This window comes from Aethalodelphis obliquidens, unplaced genomic scaffold (genome assembly GCF_003676395.1).
Source record: "Aethalodelphis obliquidens isolate GAN/ISIS:26980383/991018 unplaced genomic scaffold, ASM367639v1 scaffold1, whole genome shotgun sequence".
NCBI classification, from domain to species: Eukaryota; Metazoa; Chordata; class Mammalia; order Artiodactyla; family Delphinidae; genus Aethalodelphis; species Aethalodelphis obliquidens.
The window spans coordinates 28,511,312-28,533,127 of NW_020837945.1; the positions used below are offsets into that span (position 1 = coordinate 28,511,312).

At 35.7% G+C, this 21,816-nt stretch overlaps 1 protein-coding gene across 17 annotated transcripts in view; it reads left to right on the top strand.

The window, feature by feature from the left end:
- The window catches only part of NRIP1 (nuclear receptor interacting protein 1), a 185,424-nt gene that overhangs the window by 40,410 nt on the left and 123,198 nt on the right, over window positions 1–21,816 (top strand). For 12 of the 17 annotated variants that reach the window (XR_003431978.1, XR_003431981.1, XR_003431982.1 and 9 more), the window contains one exon: window positions 4,017–4,140. The exons of the other annotated variants lie outside the window; for them this stretch is intronic. The gene's annotated coding sequence lies outside the window, so the exon portion shown is untranslated. The remainder of the gene's footprint in view (window positions 1–4,016; window positions 4,141–21,816) is intronic. 17 annotated transcript variants of the gene reach the window in all.

Consider the following 21,816-nt stretch of genomic DNA (forward strand, 5'->3'; position numbering starts at 1 on the left):
TTTTATCTTTTTCTTTTCCAGTCTGTATGTCTTTATGTTTCTTGCCTGATTGCACTGAGTAGAATCTCTGGTACAGTGTTGAATAGTAGTGGCTAGAGCCGGTCATCCTTGCCTTTTCCCCAGTGTTAGAGGGGGAAAACATTCAGTCTTTCACCAGTAAGTATGGTATCAGTTTTAGGCATGTGTCCCAGAAAGGAAAGATTATTTCACTTTGAAACAATCAACTAATGTAATATACCTTATCAAAAGAATGTAGGACAAAACTGCATGATTATCTCAATAGACACAGACAAAAAAGAAAGGAAGGAAACAGAAAACAAAATAACGAGTTTAAACAAAAGAGAGAGAGAGAGAGAGAGAAAAGAAGAAGCTACTTTGTATAAAATGGTGAGGAAAAGCTACTGTGAGGAGATGAGGAAAAGCTGGTATCTAAAAAACCTGGAGGCCTTAAAGTCACACAGAGAATAAAGTGGAGAGTAAGTAGTTCAGCACTAGGGTTTGCACTTGTCCTGTTCACTTTGTAATTCCAATACCTAGCACAGTGCCTTGCCCCTATAATTTGTTCTAATATCAAATACATAGTTTAGTATCTTGCTTTCTTGGCAGTCATATTCTGATCATTGTATCATGTCATTAAATATTCTTTGGAAACATATCTTTTAATGATTACATAATATTCCACAGTATAATTATAAGCAAGTTATTTGAATGTTTTATTATTCATAGACATGCTTCCTTCCTACGTGATTTACAACACATCTGGCATATTTCATTGATTTGGATTTAAGGCTAATTTTTCCATTTACTAATAATCTATGATAGTGGTTTATTTTATATTATCTTTTGCTAATTTTTATTTAAGTATTCTTCTAATTTATCCTTCCTGTGGTCATATGTTTAGCTCAAAAGGGTTATAATAATGCTTTAATAGAGACCAACCATTAAAACAATTCTAGAATGTGGCAAAGTATCAGACATAAACTGTGGGCACTGAATATTTTTTCCTCTCTACATGGAAAAATGTAGACTCGTGAACTTTATGTACTATTGCCAGGTGTTTTGCGCTACCCAAATTGAGACTATGGTAAGTGAGTAGTACTAGAAAAAAGTCAGGGATTATGCTCCAGAGAACTGCCAAGGCCCTGTCTTGTTTTCAAGTAAAATATACCAGAGTTTGAATTCCACTTTAAGTTCTTACTAGTTTTGTGATTTGGGGTAACTTAAACTCAGTTTCCTCATCTATAAAATGAGGATTATAATCATCATCTCATAGGGTTGTATGTAAAGGGTTTAGTGCAGTGTCTGTTAATAGTAACTGCCCAGTATATGAGAGCTGTCATTACCTTTAGTTTAAGTTTCTCACTGTCGCGGGAGTGCTGGTAAAGAGTGGTAGCAGGAAGGGTTCCTTATGCTTCAAGGCTTTGTCAGCAGATACCAACCAGCTCCTCTGGAGGTATTTACTTTTACTCTTGTCAGGAATTGGTCGTTTCCTTTGGTGAATATGCCTGTTTAGAGACTATTTCTTGTCTGCTCATGTGCCAAAAAAGATACAGCCAAAAAGGTGGTATTTTATTTTATTATTTATTTATTTTTTTAAATGACATTTTGCAACTTTTTGTTTTTTAATTAATTAATTAATTTGGCTGTGTTGGGTCTTCGTTTCTGTGCGAGAGATTTCTCTAGTTGTGGCAAGTGGGGGCCACTCTTCATCGTGGTGCGCCGGCCTCTCCCTATCGTGGCCTCTCTTGTTGCGGAGCACAGGCTCCAGATGCACAGGCTCAGTAGTTGCGGCTCACGGGCCTAGTTGCTCCGCGGCATGTGTGATCTTCCCAGACCAGGGCTCGAACCCGTGTCCCCTGCATTGGCAGGCAGATTCTCAACCACTGCGCCACCAGGGAAGCCCCAAAAGGTGGTATTTTAAAGTAAATTAAGTTAGACCTTTTGACATCAGCTTGTAGGTTACTCCTCCCATCATCCATAAATATAGTTATGGTTACTTTCTTTTCCAGCTTGAAAACAAAAGGTAATACATGTTTTTTTCAAGAAGGAAAGAAATGTGACTAAAAATTGAACAATTATAATGTTGACAAGGGGCAAGATGGGGTTGTCTTGGGTATAGATTCTGAGATTGGGGACTGGGAATTTAGGACATTTCCAAGGCCCCTGGCGCATTCTAATAGAAATACTAAATTGATTGTAAATATGGTTATTTTTAAGTTCACGGGTAAAGTACTGCCTTGTAGTTATAGATTATCAGAAGTGATTTTTCCCTGCTCTCTCAGAATTCCTATCAGGATTTATAGTCAAGGTTCAATTTGAGTCCAGGATCTATAATTTGGGGCATGACACTTAACCAGCCCTGCACACTGTTTGTTTCTCCTTCATAAAATGGGGTAATGCCTTCTCTGCTTGTTTCACTGAGTTATGAAGATTCAGTGAGGTCTTGTCCATGAAGTGCTTTGTAACTGGTAAAGCATATAGCTTACTAATTGTGACTCCAGTTCATCCTGTCAGACCTGCCCTTTTCTCACTATTGTTTGTTAGGTCGCTGGTGAGGGTGACATGATAACCCAGAAATCTGTAATGTGCACTACATCCTAGGAGTGTTTGTTTTATACATATACTAGGGAGTGGACAGTGGTAGGCTGTTGCTATTTTCATCCTTTAAGTTGTTTTATTTATTACAAAAGTAATATGCACTTATTGTAAAGAAACTAGAAAATATAAATCAGGAAAAAGGAAAAGAAAAAATCAGTTCTGCAAAAATAACTACTATATCTATTTTTGTATAATTTTAAAACAAAAATTCAGTTATGCTGAACATAATGTTGTTTCCCGTTTTTATCACTTAATATATAATATAGTATATTATTCCATGAAACTTAATTACCTTATATGACATTTTAATGGCTATGTAGTGCATAATGATATGCTTATAGCTAGATATTTGTACATATCCTCTATTTTTTTTTTCCAATTAGGATAAATCCTACACTTGGAATTGCTACATCAAGGGATATACAACATTTTAAGAAATATGATTTCTTTTTGCTTCATTGAGATGTAATTGGCATATAATAAACTGCATATATTTAAGGCATACAGTTTGATAACTTTTGACATGTGTGTACGTATGCCCATGAAATCAGCACCACAATTAAGATAATACTCTTTTGTAATCCCTTCTTCTTGTACCTTTCCACCCTGCTATCCCCAGGCAACCACTGATCTGTTTACTCTCCCTGTAGATTAATTTGCATTTATTACATTTTTATGCAAATGGAGTCACACACTATGTATTCCTTTTTGTCTGGGTTCTTGCACTCAGCATAATTGTTTTGAAATTCATCCGTGTTGTTGTTTATATCAATAATATATCCTTTTTTGTTGCTGAATAGTAAATATTCCATTGTATGGATATACCATAATTCATTCACCTGTTGATGGGCATTTGAGTTGTTTCCAGTTTTTGGCTATTAAAAATAAAACTGCTTTGGGCATTGGTGTACAAGTCTTTCTATGGACATAAAACATTTAATATTTATTACCGAATTTTGTGCTGAGAAGGTTACATAGGTAGTATTTTGAAACAGACAAAGCTTAATATGAAAGAAACTAGCTATTTTTTTCTTCCTTTTTAAAAAAATTTTGGAAATATATCCTTGGGAGGATTTAGAATTTTTACATGTAACTTAACTGAATTAGTTTGATAGAAATTTGAAATTAACAAAGGTTAATAAGTGCATCCTAGCAACTATAAACCTTTTTCACAGTTTGTTTTCTTGAAGCATCTACTTTTATCAAGTAAATGTATTATCTAGAAACCAAAAACCTTTTGCTTTCCTTTAGTGATCAATTTATATTTCATAAACAGTCCATATTTTTCTGTCAAATGACTCTTTCTATATTGAACTTGAACAAGAAAAGATACTGAGAAAAGTTTACAGAACTTCACAAAAGATATTCCAGAATCTGGTTTGGAATTGATGCCAAGCTATCTTTTTCCTCTTCTTAAGATACACACTAGATTGAAGGAGGAGTGGGGAATCTGAAGACTCCAAATGGCATCAGAGCTACTTTTCAACAGCCTTCTCAATTTCCTTTCTCAGAAAGCAGAGACTCAATCCTTGGAGACGGATGGTGAGAATATTTTTCCTGAGTTCATAAGGCTTAATCATCGTGACTTTAATATATTTCAGACAGTCCTTTCTTAGTTACCAATTAGCTTATAATCACCAGATTTGTATTTTGTGCTTTATCTGTGCAAATTACTTCATTAGGCAGTGTTTTTTGTTTGTTTGTTTTTTTAAGTGAATAGGATACACTCTCATAGCTAAGGAACTTACAGGGAAAGAATAAATATAGATAGGTAAATAAAATCAAACAGCAGAAAGAGGTTAAATGCCATGAGAAAAACACAAGCAATATTCTTGAGAATTCACAGGTGTAGATTACTTCTGGAGATAGGGATTAAGATGTTTGAAAGAATAGCATTTATGTTGATGATGCTTAATTTGTTTTTACCAAAAACAAGGGAAAATGGATAGTTAATAGAAAACCGCAAATATTAATCTGATTTCAGATAAAAAAAGTTAATTATTGTTTGGAGGAAAAATAGAAGGATATTTGGTTATTGTGGGCTTATTATAGTATAAGTCAGTGATTACTTTTTGAATTATATAAAATGGTTACCTCTTACAAGGCAAATGATACTGTATCAGCATTTCTGAGAAATGATTTAAAAATCTGATTAAATTATCATAAGTAGGTGGGCAGTGCAACAGAAAGAGATGAGTGAGTGGCTAATTCTACTTGGATTAACTTGCTTGTTTTCTGGTATAGCTACAACCTAAATGAATCGGTCATGGCTTAAGCTCTTGGACCTTATGCTGCTCACGCGTGGGCAGAAGAACTACAAGTAAACTGGGAAAAGCCACAGTGATTGATTATTGTGCTCATAATTAGTTGTTTGGAAGAGAGATAGCAGATAGACTATCCTAAATTCATGGTGTTTTAATGGGCCATGATGTTTCAAAAGGGGGATGGCAACTTTGAACCAGATTTGTCCTCTACCTGTAAGCATAATACGGTTGGCACAGTGATAATACTAACTCCTTTTCCTTCACTGTTGTGATTATGTTCAGAAAATCTAGTGATGAAGTTTTTATTTTAATCATTCTACTTCTCTCTTATTTTAATTACTCTGCTTATTCTTTCTTGTAATTTCAGCAAGGAAATCTTTAAAACATTATACTTATTAAATAAAAATGCTATAAAACTATTAGTAATTATTGGTTGCTAGTCATTTTTCACATTATCACTTATTATTTTTTCCTCTAAATTGAGATTTTAAATCTACCTAACTTTTATTTATAAATATTAAAAGTTCTTTCATTCAGGTATAATTATGTGGTAATGTCTGATAGTCTGAAATCTGCTTTTATATTTGTTGAAACATAGTTGATATTGAACCCCAATTGTCAACTTTTAATTCTGTTAAAATGAAAATTATAATTATGCATATTCTTGTGACCAGCAAGATATAATTATATCTTGTTTGTTGTTCTTAATTTTCATCACCCTTGTTCTGCGGTAAGCACCGACCACTTTTGACAGTTGGTAAATAAATTGTAGATAGCCAGATAGTAAATATACATAGCCAATAAATTGTCCTTGAAAAATGATCAAATCTAGATCTTTCTTCCAAATAGAAGATGGATTATTTAGAAGACACAATGAACAACTTTGAAAGCAATTAAAGTTGAATTATTAGTGATTATCTGTATGATTTACATATATTTTTAAACATTTCAAGATTTTAAAAGTGAATATGTTAAGTGTGTTTTTTCGAAAGTGTGTTTTGTTAAACAGTTTTTCCTTTTGAATGAGGAACCCGTGGTCAAATAAGTTTGGGAGATGTTGCATCATAGTATATAATACCTGTTCACTAGGACTTAACATTAGCCAGTGGACTGTCAGTCTCCAAAAGGAGTATCTAGTCCTTTTGGACAGAGATACTGTCCTTCAGATACAGAGTCCAGTACTCTGTCATATAGCTAGTATGCGACAGAGTACAGTTGAAGACTCTGGACTAATATATTTCATAAGGTTTTACTATAGTTTGTTTGTCATACAGCTCCACTTTGAAACCAGTCGTGTTATATTTTTAGGTATAGTGATGTCCTGAATGAGAGGCCAAAGAAGATGATTAGGAAAAAAGGAAAAGGATTTGATTAATTGAATATTGCAAACCATATGAAACATGAAGTGTTTATAAAGCTTCTTAGTATCTTAGACCAAGATTTCCCTTACTCACTTGATAGCTCCCCCTTTTGAAAGAAATAGTCACCCCATCTAAGTCACAAAATAAAATCACCCTTTATTGTACTTTAGAGGACTCCATGTGCTTTCTGTGCTCTGTTCACCTCAGTGTGTAACATTTATTAGCTAATTTTGATAAATATTGATAATACAGAAGTTAATATCTTGGGTAGAATTAGGTAATTGACCATAAATCAGTTTAGTTTAAAACACTTGAATATACTCATTTTCTAAGTGGAGTTTTTTTTTTGTTATAGCTCATGATTTCTCACTGAGAAGAGTGCTTTTTTGTACAATTTTCCCTAGTTCAGTTAAGTTGCTGATGACTATTTCAACAGATGTCTTAAGTGTTAAAACTTTTATGTCCTATATAGTATCTATATGAAGAGATGAAAATGTGGGCTGGTGAGTTCTAACAGATTGGGTTACCAGGTTGGAAGTGAGGCTAATTGTCAACATGGAAAGTCTTCCCCAAACTTTATATAACACTCCTCAAAGTCAGGTTTTTAATTTAAGAAATAATACTTTAAAAAAGATGTTTAAACTTCTATACAAAGTTTTCAATGAGGACATGGTACTGGTGAAAGCAAGATCAATCCAGAATCTGGGTGAGTCACTGGGGTTGGGGTTAATTGCCGTAAACTAACTTGGCTATCTCACTGATGTTTCCCTGGATTCGTGGACAACCTGGGCAAGAAAATTTGGGTGTTCAGCTCAAATGAAGCATCATTAGTTTCCGACATAGCTTCCACCCACTCTTTAGTTTCCTTTCCCATGACCAGCATCTTGGTTCAGAGTTCTTTTCTCATCTGGAGCTCTTATGCTGCTAAGCCTCCATACTGATGTCCTTGCTCCAGTCTCTCACAGGCGCTAGATCTTCCCCAAACTCCAATTTGCTGTGTTACTCCTTTGATCAAAATAATTCAACGATCCCAGTAGCATAATGACCATAGAAAAATAACAGACCTTCTTTAATCAATCCTAATTTACCATTACAATGGGAAACATTCATATAATTAACATTTTTCTGAATTTGATGTCTTTGAAGAATTGATTTTCCGTAAGTCTTTTACTTAATACCTTAATTGACATAACTAACATTATTCTGGGAGGAAGATTCCCACTATACCAAGCCTCTGGGTCAACTAAGGTTTTTTTCCCTCTCCCATGAAAGGTTTCAAATGAAGTAATTAAAATAATTTTAAAATGTGTTGATTAAAGTGTCAATTCACTTTCTCTTCTTACACAGACCGTAGTCTTTTTCTACTTAAATTAACCGTGTTGAACCTGATAATTTTCCTTGATTCTCTGGTACATTTGCCCTTCAACCACATGGCCTGTGGTTTGCACATCTGAAATTGGTGTGATTCTAACAGTAGAGCTTATTATGCACTTTATTCAGATAATTAGACTCTCCCCATTCTAGATTAGAGACTACTAGTAATTTTCAAACCCTATTTATTTTCTTTTTTGCATTTACTTAATAGAGAGATTGTTGATAGTACAATCTATGCAAGCTTCTAGCTTGAAACTTTTATCTCCCGCTATTGCTACTCCCTCATTCCTGCCATCTTGCAGCCTGTCCACTAAGCTTCTCGAAATATTTGTGGTGATGGGCGTGTTTTTATTTTGTTGTTTTTGCTTCATTATTTTAGTAAATCACTTTTATTGTGTTTTTAAGAAGCGTCTATCTCTGGCAGATGGGAAATTAAGAAACAAACATACAAATTATACATCCAGATCTTTCATCATTAAATTCAAAAGACATCAAATTACTTTGTCAAATTGTGTAAAAGTTTCTAATTACTTGTAATTTGTGTTCTTTAAGTGGATTACCTAAAGTTTCTAGAACATACTGTGTACTGCTGTGCTTCCCTGCTGGGACTGATGCTCCTCCCACTGCCTAAAGGATGCTTTTCACTTCTTTTCAAATTGGCAAAGCCTCACCTTTGTTAGAGCCAGTTCACATGCCACCTCTGTGGAGTGCCTTCACTAAAAAAAGTGTTGCCTGCCTTCTCACCCCATCTTCTTCCCAAGAATTTGCCCTTCCGTGCTTTTTTCCGCTTTGTTCATACCTTCTCTTACAGTACTATCTCATTATGTCACTGATTATATTTTTTCCTGACAAGATTGGGTCCACAAAAGGCTAGTTTATCGCTTAATTATCCTTCTCTCCTTAGCTCTCAACACGCAGCAGCTTCTTTATAAATATCTGTGGAGTCGTTACTTCGTGTAAATTCAGAATAGCACTGACTATGGAAAGATGGGAGATATTTCATATCCCCTGTAGGCTTTTTAAAAGGTCATGCTTTTCTTTTCCCACCAGAGTTTTGGAAGCATTTCTGCACAGAGAACAATGTTTATCTGTCATAGTTATAATGTAAGTTCTTGAGAATCAGGAAGTAGAGATTTCATTTGAAGAGTAGAACCAAGATTGTACTTCTCAAGAAGCACTTCTTTACTGTTGCGGCTCAGCAGCAGTTCTCAAACTTCTTGTCTCAGGACCCTTTCATACTCTTAAAATATTGAGAACCCCAGAGAGTTTTTGTTTATGAGGGTCATATCAGCCGATATTTACCATATTAAAAATTTAAACTGAGAAAAATTTTAAAACACAGAAGTACACAAGGATGCACTCCAGTAGCCGTCAACACAGTGCCATACATCCTGTAGCCCCAGACAAACTCCACTGTAGAGTTATGAGAGAAAGAGACAGGAAAGCAGATAACAGTTTAGTGTTATGAAAATAGTGTTGACCTCACGTTCCTCCTGAATGGATCATGGGTACCCTTGGAGTCCCTGGACCACACTTTGAGAACTGCTGCTTTACAGGAATTCACTTTAATTGCCAACAGAATATTCTGTATTTTTATTTCAATAATGTTTTAACCTAGCTTTTGTGTTTGTGGGTTAGTATTAATAAATTGCCTTTTTTTTTTTATATGTCTGCATGGTCTATCATGTTACCCACTCTTCTATTAATGTCTAGACATAGAATGTGCTGGAACCTATTACCAGTGTTGGCTTGGCAGCTGTAAGAAGGAGATGCTTACTCAAGGAGAAGTAATTTTATTTGTGGATACTCAGTAAGATCATTCCTAGTTATGCCCTGTCAGTACCCTGGCTTTTTTGTTTTTTAATTAATTTATCTTTTAACATCTTTATTGGAGTATAATTGCTTTACAGTGGTGTGTTAGTTTCTGCTGTATAACAAAGTGAATCAGCTATATGCATACGTATATCCCCGTATCCCCTCCCTCTTGCATCTCCCTCCCACCCTCCCTATCCCAACCCTCTAGGTGGTCACAAAGCACCAAGCTGATCTCCCTGTGCCATGCAGCTGCTTCCCACTAGCTATCTGTTTCACATTTGGTAGTGTATATATGTCCATGCCACTCTCTCACTTTGTCCCAGATAACCCTTCCCCCTCCCCGTGTCCTCAAGTCCATTCTCTACATCTGTGTCTTTATTCCTGTCCTGCCCCTAGGTTCATGAGAACCTTTTTTTTTTTTTTTTAAGATTCCATATATATGTGTTAGCATACAGTATTTGTTTTTCTCTTTCTGACTTGCTTCACTCTGTATGACAGACTCTAGGTCCATCCACCTCACTGCAGATAACTCAGTTTTGTTTCTTTTTATGGCTGAGTAATATTCCATTGTATATATGTACCACATCTTCTTTATCCATTCATCTGTCGATGGGCATTTAGGTTACTTCCACATCCTGGCTGTTGTAAATAGTGCTGCAGTGAAAATTGTGAGTACCTTGGCTTTTAAGTGCTAATCCTTTTTATGACTTGTGAACCTCCAAATACTTCTTCTGTGATGATTCTCTGTACTCCAGAGGGTTAGGAGATTTGGTCATTTTCTTAATTATTTCACAAAGTAAAGTTTGTATCTTTTTCAGGGGAGTGAGAAGTCTTCCCTTGGAAATCTTTTCTTCTGGTCTCCTCTGTTTGACCTTCCCCTCCATTTGCCTCAGCCTGATCCCTGATGCTGGCTCTCCTTTTCTGAAAGTGCTGTCTGCTTTCTGGTAGACAGTTACTTGGCCCTAGTGACTCCTGTTCTTTTTTACTCCCTACCTTCTTACCTTGGCTGATACTCCGTTAAGTTCTTTCTGAGGTCTTAGCAGGACAGTTAGTCTCTTACACTATTTGATGACTCTCTTCAAATTAAAAGGGTACTTACTGGTTCTTCCCCGGAGAGTTTTGGGAATGCATTGTGTGTACCTGTCGGCTGCATGGGAACACCAAGATGGCTGCTCATTCAGACTCTTGTTAATTCACTGACAGTTCAATATTCTGTTTGCGCATCATCTTTTTATTGTGTGGTGTCATGGTGTGAGCTGTAATTTGGGGATTTATCATTATGAGTGATAAACTAGAAGCACAAAGCTGATAGAATGTTGGGGACTTTTTATTTTTTAATTCTGTGTCCTAAACATAGTAGGCAGTCAGTAAATGTTTGCTTAGTTAATTTTATTTTCATTAGTGTTGATGAAACTCTGAGCTCCAACAACGACCTTATGGTTTAAGCCAGGCCTCTCCCTCTTATAGCCAAGGGAGCTATGCCATCACACTGTTCTGAAAAAGGACATGTCGCTGCCTTATCAGCAGAATCCTTACCCGATACTTAATGAAGATTGCCATTTGAAATATACAAAATTCAAATCTCCAACAGAATTCTGATTCTGACTCTTTGTTGAATACCTCCTCAAGAGTTCTTAGTTTTCTTGAAAATTCGTTACGTCATGTTACCACAGTGTTTTACAAACCTGGGCTTGAGTCACCATAATTTTTTTCTTCCTTTTTTGATTTAATGAATGTGCTATTAAAAATACCCTATTTTATAACACTATTTATGTGATATAAATTGCTTACTAAATATTTAAACCAGGCTTCATTGTTTTTCAGAGTTGTCTTTTTCTTCAACTCTCCTTCCCCTGCCTTATTTTGACTGTATTTTCTTCTTTGCACTAATTTGCTTCAATTACTTTTCCCCTCCAAGCCATCAACAACTCTACAGCTTCTGTTTTTGTTTTTGTCTTTTAACATGCATTTAGTCATACCATTGCCCGTAAACCTTCTACTGCTCACTAGATAAAGGCCAGCTCCTTGGCATGACCTTGATTGAAAGTCCTTGGTCCTGATTGCGTTTTCAGCCTAATCTCTAGTCACATTGGACCACCGTGTCCTGTATCACACTCAGCAATACCCTGCCTTTAGCTGCTGTTTTTGTAACCTAGAGTGACTGCCATTCTCTTCTGCCTACTCATTTTTTTAACCATCATTGACCACCACCTAGGGCACAGACACAGATAAGCTGAAAACTTAGTAACAGCCCACTCTGTTCCTAGAGCACTTTTTAAAAACTTCAGCCGTAGCATTTAGCACATAAACTCTGTCTTCTTTTGCACAGTGACTAAAGAAAAATTCACATGTACTGTTCACTCTCATATACCTACTGGGTGTTCCTTCCTACCCCATTTGTATGCCATTTGGGAAGGCATACCTGAACTCAAGTGAGTTTGGTTGCCACTCAGCATAATCTTGAACTCAGTCTATTTTTTTAAATGGGTATAATTTGCAACCTATTGGACCTTAATACATGGTACACCTTACACTAAATACTCTTTACAACTAATTATGACGTGTCTTATATCTGATGATGAGAAACTAACATCATAAGGTGGAGATACACTGATTTTAAGTTATTGCATTTTAAATATTATAGCTGTTTGTTCCCCTAGATTATTTCTTGAGAGCTGTAGCTACTAAATTAAACTTTAAGGGTATTGCAGGGAAGACTCACACCCTCTGCTGGTATTAATACCCTCTCTTTTGGCCTGCATTGGAAATACTGTAACATTACAATAAAAAAGTGTTCTGCTGATTGCTTATAATAAGACTGAGATTGCCTTATCTTGTTTTACGTATGTTCACTTTCACTATTCTGATTTTTCCCCCTCTTACCAGTGTATTCATCATGCTAGGAATAAGGAATTTAGTAAACATACCACGTAATTTTTTCCCTGTTTTAATTTTAGTAAGCTGTATGCAACATGCATGACGTTTATGACTTAACCAGCTAAAAGCTTGTTCTTTTAAAAAAAATGCAAGACATTAATGTTGATGGAAATATACTCTCTTAATGTTAACCTATCACTTGCTGCAAATCTAAAAGATAACAGATAGACTCTTTTAAGTCTTCCATTCACTACACAAAAATATGAGCCAGAAAAAAATTCCACCCGAATTCAATGGGAGGGTTTAGTTTTAAGGACTAATAGCTGCCTCATCCTTTGTGATTGCTTGCTTACATAATTTGTTATGAAAGAATGCTTCTAGGTAAACTGTGTCTCCAGAATGCTTGTGATTTGTTCTGTTTTGCTTGGGAAAGGGTTAAGAGGAGACAACATCCTGTCAAAGACCTTGTTTTTAATTTTGCTTCTCACACTGGCACAGATCCTGCTAAGAGCAGCCCAGATTAGTTCGGAAAACCTTTGAAGAGATTTAAGATGTCCTTCAGCCAGTTTGAAGGTTTTTGTCTTGCAAATCCAGTACAAGGGCGCCTGCAGGCATCTCGACCCTTGCTGTGCTGCTGATGCAGCTCAAGGTCACACTAACCCGCCCTGTGACATTCAACAACAACAAAAAATTATGCGGTGAAACTGCTTCAGCGTTCAGCCAGCCAACAACTTCCTTTAGTGAGGAACTGAGGAAGAAGTCTTTTTTTTTTCCCCCTCTTTTTCTTTTTCTGGGGGCTCTGTGAATTTTTGCTGTAGGAAATAATCCTGGATTTCTGGTTTGTGTGATGACAAGGTCATTTCTTAATTAGAACACATGTAAAGAACAAAGCTAAATGGCTTCAAAACAGCTTTGTAGTTGATGGAGAGGATTTAAATTATTTAAAGAGATAGTCACCCGTGTATGATGAAAGCTGAATTCTAAAGGCATTAACTCCTTCATTCCTGTCTATATGCCATTACTTTGAATTCCTTAGTCTGACTTTTAGAAAGTTGCGTTCTAAACTTAAGAAAATTTATAAATGGCCGTTTTTTAACAGGGTGAAACATAATTTATAAATCAAATTCTTGGATAAACTTTTAATGGAGAAGTTTTCTCCCCACAACATTTATCTCCTGGAAATTTTATCAGATGGTTTGGTTTAGGAAGTAGGAATCAGAAACTTTTTCTGCTGGCAACTGTGATTTATTTATAATGTGTTGGGGAGGGTTGAATAAAATGCTTCTTTATCACCTCACCTTCTCTGCCTCACTTTTACATTTGTGATTTGGAATTATAGTAAATCACTTTGCCCTGAGTCTTTAGAAAATATAGCACATATCGTTCAGGTTTCTCAACTTTCAAAGAACTGGTGTAAAAAGACACACGTGTTTTTCCTAAGGGGGAAGAAAAGCAGTTTTAGTTTAAAATGGACTTTAAGAAAGTTGTTTGTGAACATAACGTGACGTTTATGAGGCACAATGAAACCATGTCCATAAACAATAGCCATATTGGCCTCCCTCTCCTCTGTGGGACTTGTTTCCCCATTTTGTTCCTCCTTTGTTAGCTGTGAGTGCTAAGTACCAGACATTAGTTGGAAAGAGTCCAAGTAAATTGGCTTTCTAAGCTTGCGACTTAACGCATATCACCTCTATAGGATTAGAGCAGAATAATCAGAGAAGTTAAATTTATAGTTGATACTTTTTTGTGTGTATCATACATAGAAGCGCATCTTGCAGTTATTCCTTTATACACAAAATCACATCTCACATCATGTAGAGAAACTTTACTTCAACATTATGATATTAACATACGTTTCCTCAGAATTTGGTTGTTGCTTTCTTAAAGAAGATGTCTCCCTGTACGTGTGACCAGAGTAGATCCAGGGCACATACTTCAGGAAGGTGGATATGATATTTTAAGTGTGATTATTTGAACTGATATTTTGGACTTTGTGGCCAACAAATAACTAAGTTTCAGGGGATAGCCTGATGGATTGTATTAGAGGAACAGTTTAGAATTGACTAGATTTAATATTGTGGAAGATTTTCTCCTGTCAAGAAGCAGTGTATTTGGGTCCTCCATGAAAAGTAAAAAGGTATATACACTTTTAGCTTAGGGCTATTTTAAAGGATTTTAGGTTTGCCAGAAGAAAATGCTGGAGGGGAAATCGACATGCAAGGAAATGGGTAGTGCGATTCTGCGCATCCCTGCCCTTGCATGGAGTCTGGTGTGCCCTTATGTCATGTATGACCCAAGCTCACCTGCTAGTAATTTCTAATTTACTGTCCTAATTCATCGATTTGTTATCGCTAATTGTTCTTCATTTACTTCTGTGTAGTTTCCAGTACCTAAAGGGTTGAAAGGTTGCTGTAACTGGCACCCGCAGCTGCTCTTTCTTTTGACAGGGGATAATTTTGCAGCCTATGCTTTGTGTGACAGCTGCCTAATTGGGCATTCTCCCCTTGTAGCAAGCCTGCCTTCTCCAGCCTCCCCGCTGACAAATGGTGGTGGATTATAGATGAGGACACGCTGACCCATACGACCTTGCTGAGGCAGCGGGGAGGGGCCTCCTGCTACTTGAGGGAAGCTTTAGGTCATTTAGAGGACAAGGTCACTAGCCAGGTGGGGAAATGACATGATATCACATGACAGTAGCCTGATGACATGGTCAGTGTGTCAAGGACAAATGCATCAGTCTCGGTTAAACATTATTGCAATACTTCATAGAAGGCTTAGTATTTCTTAATTGTTCTGCTGTTTTTTTTTTTTTTAGAAAAAGGAAGAGGGCAGAATAATACACGTGTATTTTAGCAGTTTAAAGCAGTTGTTTACATGAAAATAGACCTGGTTTAGAAAGCCTCCTCATAATTTTCTCCAGTCATCCAGAGTGTTTTGTTCTTAATTATTGTTTAGTTTGCAGTCCTTTGACTATCGGTACTTTTCAAGAGTTACTTGAAAATTAAGGCAGGCACATAAAAATGAGGCATTGTTATATTGTTAAAAAATATTTAACAACTTCTGTCATCACCCTGCTCAATGATTGGCATACCTTTTCATATTTCGAATAAAAGAAAAGTAAACCAAGTGAAAATGCTTAATTGAAAGGAACCTCAAAACTCTGGATTAATGAGATCATAAATACCACCATGCCGTCATAATTATAAAATGCTAAAGATGTTTTTTAAGTAATTTTTTGAGACCTGAAAATATTTGTTAAATACCATGGGATTATATTTAATGTAAAAACTAAAAGATAAATGAAGATCTTTTAGATATCGTTTCACTATTGGTAATATACGTGTTTTTCTTGGATAAGTGGATTTGAGCTATTATAATACCCTTTTTTTTAAGTGCAAACTCTTAAGAATCCTTGCTGAGTCTGTTAACTCTATATTAATACTTGAAAGAGTAAGTCCATGTAAACTGTATTGGATAGTCCAATTTAGAAAAATGCCTTCTTTTAAAAACAGTGAACAGTTTAATGCAAAAAATATTGTTCATGATTCTTGTTTTCTGGAAAAAAAAAAATTGTTGTTGGGTACCGTTGAATCTAAGCCCTCAGTTCTATGGGAGATAATTTTATGCCCCTGAGGTAAAAAAAACTATCAGTGGTAAAAGTGTGATGAATTAGTTCACTGAAGTAGACACATCTGTATTTTCATGGTTTGTGCATGGTGTATGAGTGTGTGTGTGTGTGTGTGTTTAATTTTGACCGTGCTGTGCATGTGTTTAGCTGCTCTCAAACTCTGACTCAAGCTTGGTGGAGGTTTAATCCTGTGCCCTTGTACACGTAGACTTGATTAGTAGTTGTGGTTATCTCAGCAGAAGACATACCGCCCTCTTCCTTGTATTGGTCGGGACCTGGGCATTGGGGAGTCAAGGCAAAGGAGAAAGAAAAGAGATTTTCCATTAGTATTCTGTGAAAGCCTTACTGTCTGCAGAACAAATTGATTGCTCCGGTGTACCTGTGCTTGGCACCACTGCTGTGAAAGAAAGGTAGGGTTGTAATCTGTTTTATTGTATTACATATTGTGACACTCCAGGAATATTTAACACGCGCTTTTTCTATGGCACGTGCTATAAGTCTAAGTTTAAAAAAAGGAAGTAAATGAATGGAAAGTATGCAAGAGCAGTGGGTTACAGCTTTATTTACTTCAGACCATGAGAGTTCATTCGAATAAGATCATTTTGCTGAAAGCATCGCTGGGAACGTAACCTGATTGATAACAAAACACTATAAAGTGTTCTGAGGCACTAATCTGTTTCACTGCTTGAAACGTGTCAGGCAGAGATGAAATTCAAGCCAGTAATGTAAAATTTTAAGCACAAGATGAATGGGAGAAGTCAGGGAGGTGGTTATGAACCTAATTAGTTTAGGAAATGATTTTTAATTATTTTCCAGTACGTTATGTTGTTAAAGGTCCTACATAACGTGATGCAGAGAATAGGAAAGAGATTTTCATTAAAAAAAGAAAAAAAAAAGGTAGCCACTATACCACCTTAAGCTACATTAAAGAAATTAAGAAATGTATTTAGTTTATTCTTTCACTAGTTTTGTTGTATAAATATTGTACTGTTTGATTCTGCTGTGGGAAAGGAAATTGCAATGTTTCTTCCAGTTTTTTTTTTTTATATATTAATTCTGTGAACGTTCTTCGGATAGAGACTTACGGTGTAAAATTTGGGATTTCTTAATATGAATTGAATAAATGTTTTAATATTTCACAAAATGATTGAAGCACCTATGATTGGGGTTTGACCCCTTGCCATTTTCAGGCACTCTTGAGATGCTGTCGTAGCTGCACTCTTCAGGTTATGTGAAAATCTGTACTGTGAGGGTAGAGGAGAAATTCCTCTTGTCCAAGTCTCCTGCCCTGTGTGAACTGCAAGTGCCCTTTGCCTCCTCTGTCCCTGTCCTGATCCTTCGATTACAATCAGAGCACTTGATTTAGGAGAGAGAGCAAGCAAAATAGTTCACTGATGGAATTAAAGTTGTTTTCCATTGTTTCCTTTTATGTTCTTAAAATCAGTATATAGCTTTACATTTTTTAGATTACATTTCACTCCCATTTAAATGTGTGAGTAATTGTTCTGCATATACTAATTATACATTGTAAAAACATTCTGATATGGAAGATTGGTGTAATCAGAGGCCATGCATATTGGTCTCAACTATTCCCAGGTACTTTTGTAGAAAAATGTGTGAATGGAGAAACATTTTTAAGCATTTGGTTTTTGTTGTTGTTGCGGTTTTTGTTTTTGTTTGTTTTTTTATTCAACAGGTTCTTTAATTTTACCAGTAATCTTGAGAAATAAGGAATGAATATCACTATTTTCATTATAAAGATGAAAAACATGAAATTAGCTAAATTTCTAAATGGTTATCTAGACTACTTTGATGATTATAAGCATTTGTGAAGTTAACGAAATACGGTTTTCTGACATAAAACATTGATTAAAATTAACTATTTGAGGTCATATTATCTATTAAGGAAAAGAGATGTTTTTAAGAACTTTTGAACTCAGTGACCAAATTAAAACTATTAACTGTTTTCAGTTGAATATCAGCCATCAAAATTATTAGTATTGTACTCTTACATAGTTTTGTGGGAAGTTTTTTTTTTGAAAAAATGTGGATTGAGAAAATGTAGAGGAAAAAATAAACCATAGAACTAAGAATCAGAATATTTTATTTTCCAGCATAAAAGATGTTCTGAACTCTTTCTAGTTAAAATTTTAGTTTTTAATTTTGTAATTATCTTACAAATTTTGAAAATCCTGTTATCTTTCACCCTTACAAAAGAAGTACATGGAATGTGTATATTTAATATATAAACAACTCAGAATGGGAAGATGATGGAGGAACTACCAAGTAGAGGAAATTTATGTTTTCTTTTCTTGCGTTGGTGGTTGTACTTCTTCTTTTTGATGGAGTGGGAGATTGATTTTTACAGACAAAAGCTGTGTTCTTTATTTGATTGTTTTTTACAGACAAAAGCTGTGTTCTTTATTTACCAAAATAGCCATAGTGCTTGACACTGTACCTGGCACCTAGTATGTGATCAATAAATATTTGTTAGTCAAATGAATAAAGGACACTCAACCACTCTCCCCCCCACACACACACTTTGTTTTTACTCTTGTCTATTTACATTTCCACTGTTCTCACGGTAGTAGTTTTTAGCATCTGCTTCCCTTCTGAAAGCATTATAGGTGTTGAAGGAATGGGAATTCAGTGTTTCAGAACCAGAGTAGGAACTGTGTTTGCAGAATTGTTTTTTCAGTCAGAGTAGTTCAAGTGACTGTGCCTTAAATTGTTCTTCCTCTGAACACAGACAAGCACGTGTAGACAGACACACTTAGAGTCCTTCTTCGCCTCACTTTGCGTCCATTCTTTTTTTTTTTTTTTTTTACCGTACGCAGGCCTCTCACTGTTGTGGCCTCTCCCGCTGCAGAGCGCAGGCTCCGGACGCAAAGGCTCAGCGGCCATGGCTCACGGGCCCAGCCGCTCCGCGGCATGTGGGATCTTCCCGGACCGGGGCACGAACCCATGTCCCCTGCATCGGCAGGCGGACCCCCAACCACTGTGCCACCAGGGAAGCCCTGCGTCCATTCTTTTTCCTCATATGCTGGCCTGCTGTGATGTTGAATTTTTAAAGCGGTGAAATCTATGTCTTCTTAGATTCATTGTATGAGTCTAGATACATTATGCTTACTAACCAATATCAACAAATTATTTTAAACATCCAAGAAAACTGCACTGTAACTTTAGTCAGAGAGATTTAAATCTTTGGAGGAAATAAACGTTTGGCTTGTTATTATGACTGTTACTAATACTTTAAGCCATGAAATGAAAGTCATTCGTGAGGACAACTTTAAATATGTGGGTGATAACTTCTCTCAGCTCAGTTAATGAGCAAATGTTTTTATTGTTAGGTGTTCAACATTAGCTAGGCTTAGACCAGAGTTTTTGAGTGGTAGAACCTTACAGATCAGTTAATATAAAGAGTATATTTAACACATGAGAAAATTGGCCTTTACAAAGGTTGATACTTGGTCACTGTTATAAAACTACTTAGTAGCTGAGCTGGGGCTAAAATACAAATTGCCTAGTTTTATAAAAAGTGATCATTTTTTCATATGCTGTCAACTCTTTGCCTGATTTTATCCTTCTAAAATAATAATTGTTATGTTGATACTAGCCAAATCTTATACCTATAGCCACAGTAATTGTAATTCATAACCAAATGGACTGTAAGTTAAAGCAAACGGACATTAAATCATTATATATATGTTTATGTATATCACTATATATATTTAAAATGATATACTTTCAGTTTAATTTACAGTCTATTTGGTTATGAATTATACACACAATTACTGATTGCTCGCTGTGAGTGTGGATCCAGTGTACCCTTCCTTTTCTCGTTTTTTCTTTTTCTACCAGTGTACTCTTACTCCAGAAGAATGACAAAGATATTGCATATCACTTAAGAAATATACTAAAAACGAGGAAAATATATACAATTATAGTATCTGTATTAGAATAAATTTGTGAATTTATTTACAATCTCAAATAATTACACTATAATCCATTAATATTTAATATCTTACAGCAGTGTTTTCTTTAATAGTGTAATCAGGCTGAGCAAAGACAGTGGGCAGCCAACTGAGACTCTTGCCGTGTAGGGACCTCCAAGGAGGGGTACTAACCAGGCATGACCCCCTGCAAACATAATTAAATGTTGAATTGCCAAATTCAAGAAATATTCTAATTCAGATTGTTCATGGAAAGATTAGACTCCAGGGGGTAGAGTTTGGTTTGCAAATACAGTAGGTCCTGGCAGTACATGTCAGATGGGTATCCAAGTTAAAGACTGAGAGGGTCCGTCCAAAAAGCAGTGCCTGACAAGACTAGACTTGCCTTCATCCAGCTGGGCTGGTTTTATTTCCAATGGAGAAATGAACAAAGAACTAGAGACACTGTCAGAAAACCAAATTGGCCAAGCATAGGGGCAGTGGGGAGACCAGTGGGCAGTGGAGGTGTGGTTTAGGGACTTGGCTCATGCTCCAAATCAAGTGTACATGAAGCGTATAAGTCGTACGGATGGCAGTAAACTGTTTCCAAGCCTTTCCCTCCTATTAGTAGATTAAAATTCACACCTAGCTTTTTGAAAGTTCAACAATTGGACAGAGCAAGGTTTGCAGGCAAACTATTTAACCTCTCTAAACTTCACTTTGCTTCTCTTCAAAATGGGGATTATTATAATATCAACCTCGCTAGGTTAGTATGAAGGTGAAATGAGAAGACAATGTGTACTGCCTGGACCATTATATATATCTGATAATTATTTATTTGTAGGTGTGCGTGTCTGAGTATAAGATAGTCATGCCCTCTGTGGATGTATGCTTTATACCACTGTTAATAAGAGGACTTGTCTAGGTAACCATAATATGATGTAGTAGAGCTGTTCGGGTATCTCAAAATGAATGACACAGTCTTTTCATCTTCTATATGCAGCGTGGTGAAGCCGAGTTTAAACTCTTATTCCTATTTTTTTACCTGTTAATTTAGTCTCATATTTCAAACTAAAAAAAAAAAAAAAAGGGTCTGTAACTTTAATAATATGATTCCCTCTCACAAACTACATATTCTTTGCCTTGATCAGTTATGTGATTTTTATTTGTAGGAGTGACTTTATTAAAATATGTATCAAAACTGTGCATAATTTTCAATGACCACCTTTCCATCTAACAGTATAAAATGTCTAAGTGAATCATGGACCTCACTTTAGAATTATAGAAAATAATTTGGAAAATGAGAACCCAGAGCAGATAAGGTAAAGTTTAATTTGTTTAAATCTTAGCTAAAAAGTTTTCATTTTCTTCAAGTGCCACTCATAGTTTCTAGACTTTTCTTCCTTTAATTATAGAAATTATTTAGCAATGATAGACTTTTGCAGATCCTCAGGACACTGGGGTGATCTGAGTTTAACAAATGTAAAACCCAAATAAACAACAATTAACACAGTACTTTCCTCTGGACTGCACAGAGAGGGGAATATTAGAAGTTTCTTACGACTTGATCTCAGCTTAAATAAGATTTTACTTTTTCATTATATCGTACTTGTAATTTTAAGTGAAGTGATTATTTCTTTTGATCTTTATAAAAGCGTATTACTTGAAAATCAGAAGGATTTCTTAAAGTTATACCTTGTAATCATCTTTACTTGGCTTACATGATAAGTAATTGTATATATATTTCCTATGCTGCCAGTTGCTTTTTAGTATTATGTATAGAATTAAGCGGTCAGAGAGAAACTAAGAATATGTATAGACATCCACTTATTCAGCAGAAATTGTGTCTCAGCTGTGTCTGTAGCAAATAGAATAAAACTAATCCTTGTCCTCCTGGAGCAGTAAGTACGGTGTAACAGTAGAAGACAAGCAGTAAACAAGTATTAAAAAAACAAAAACAAAAAACA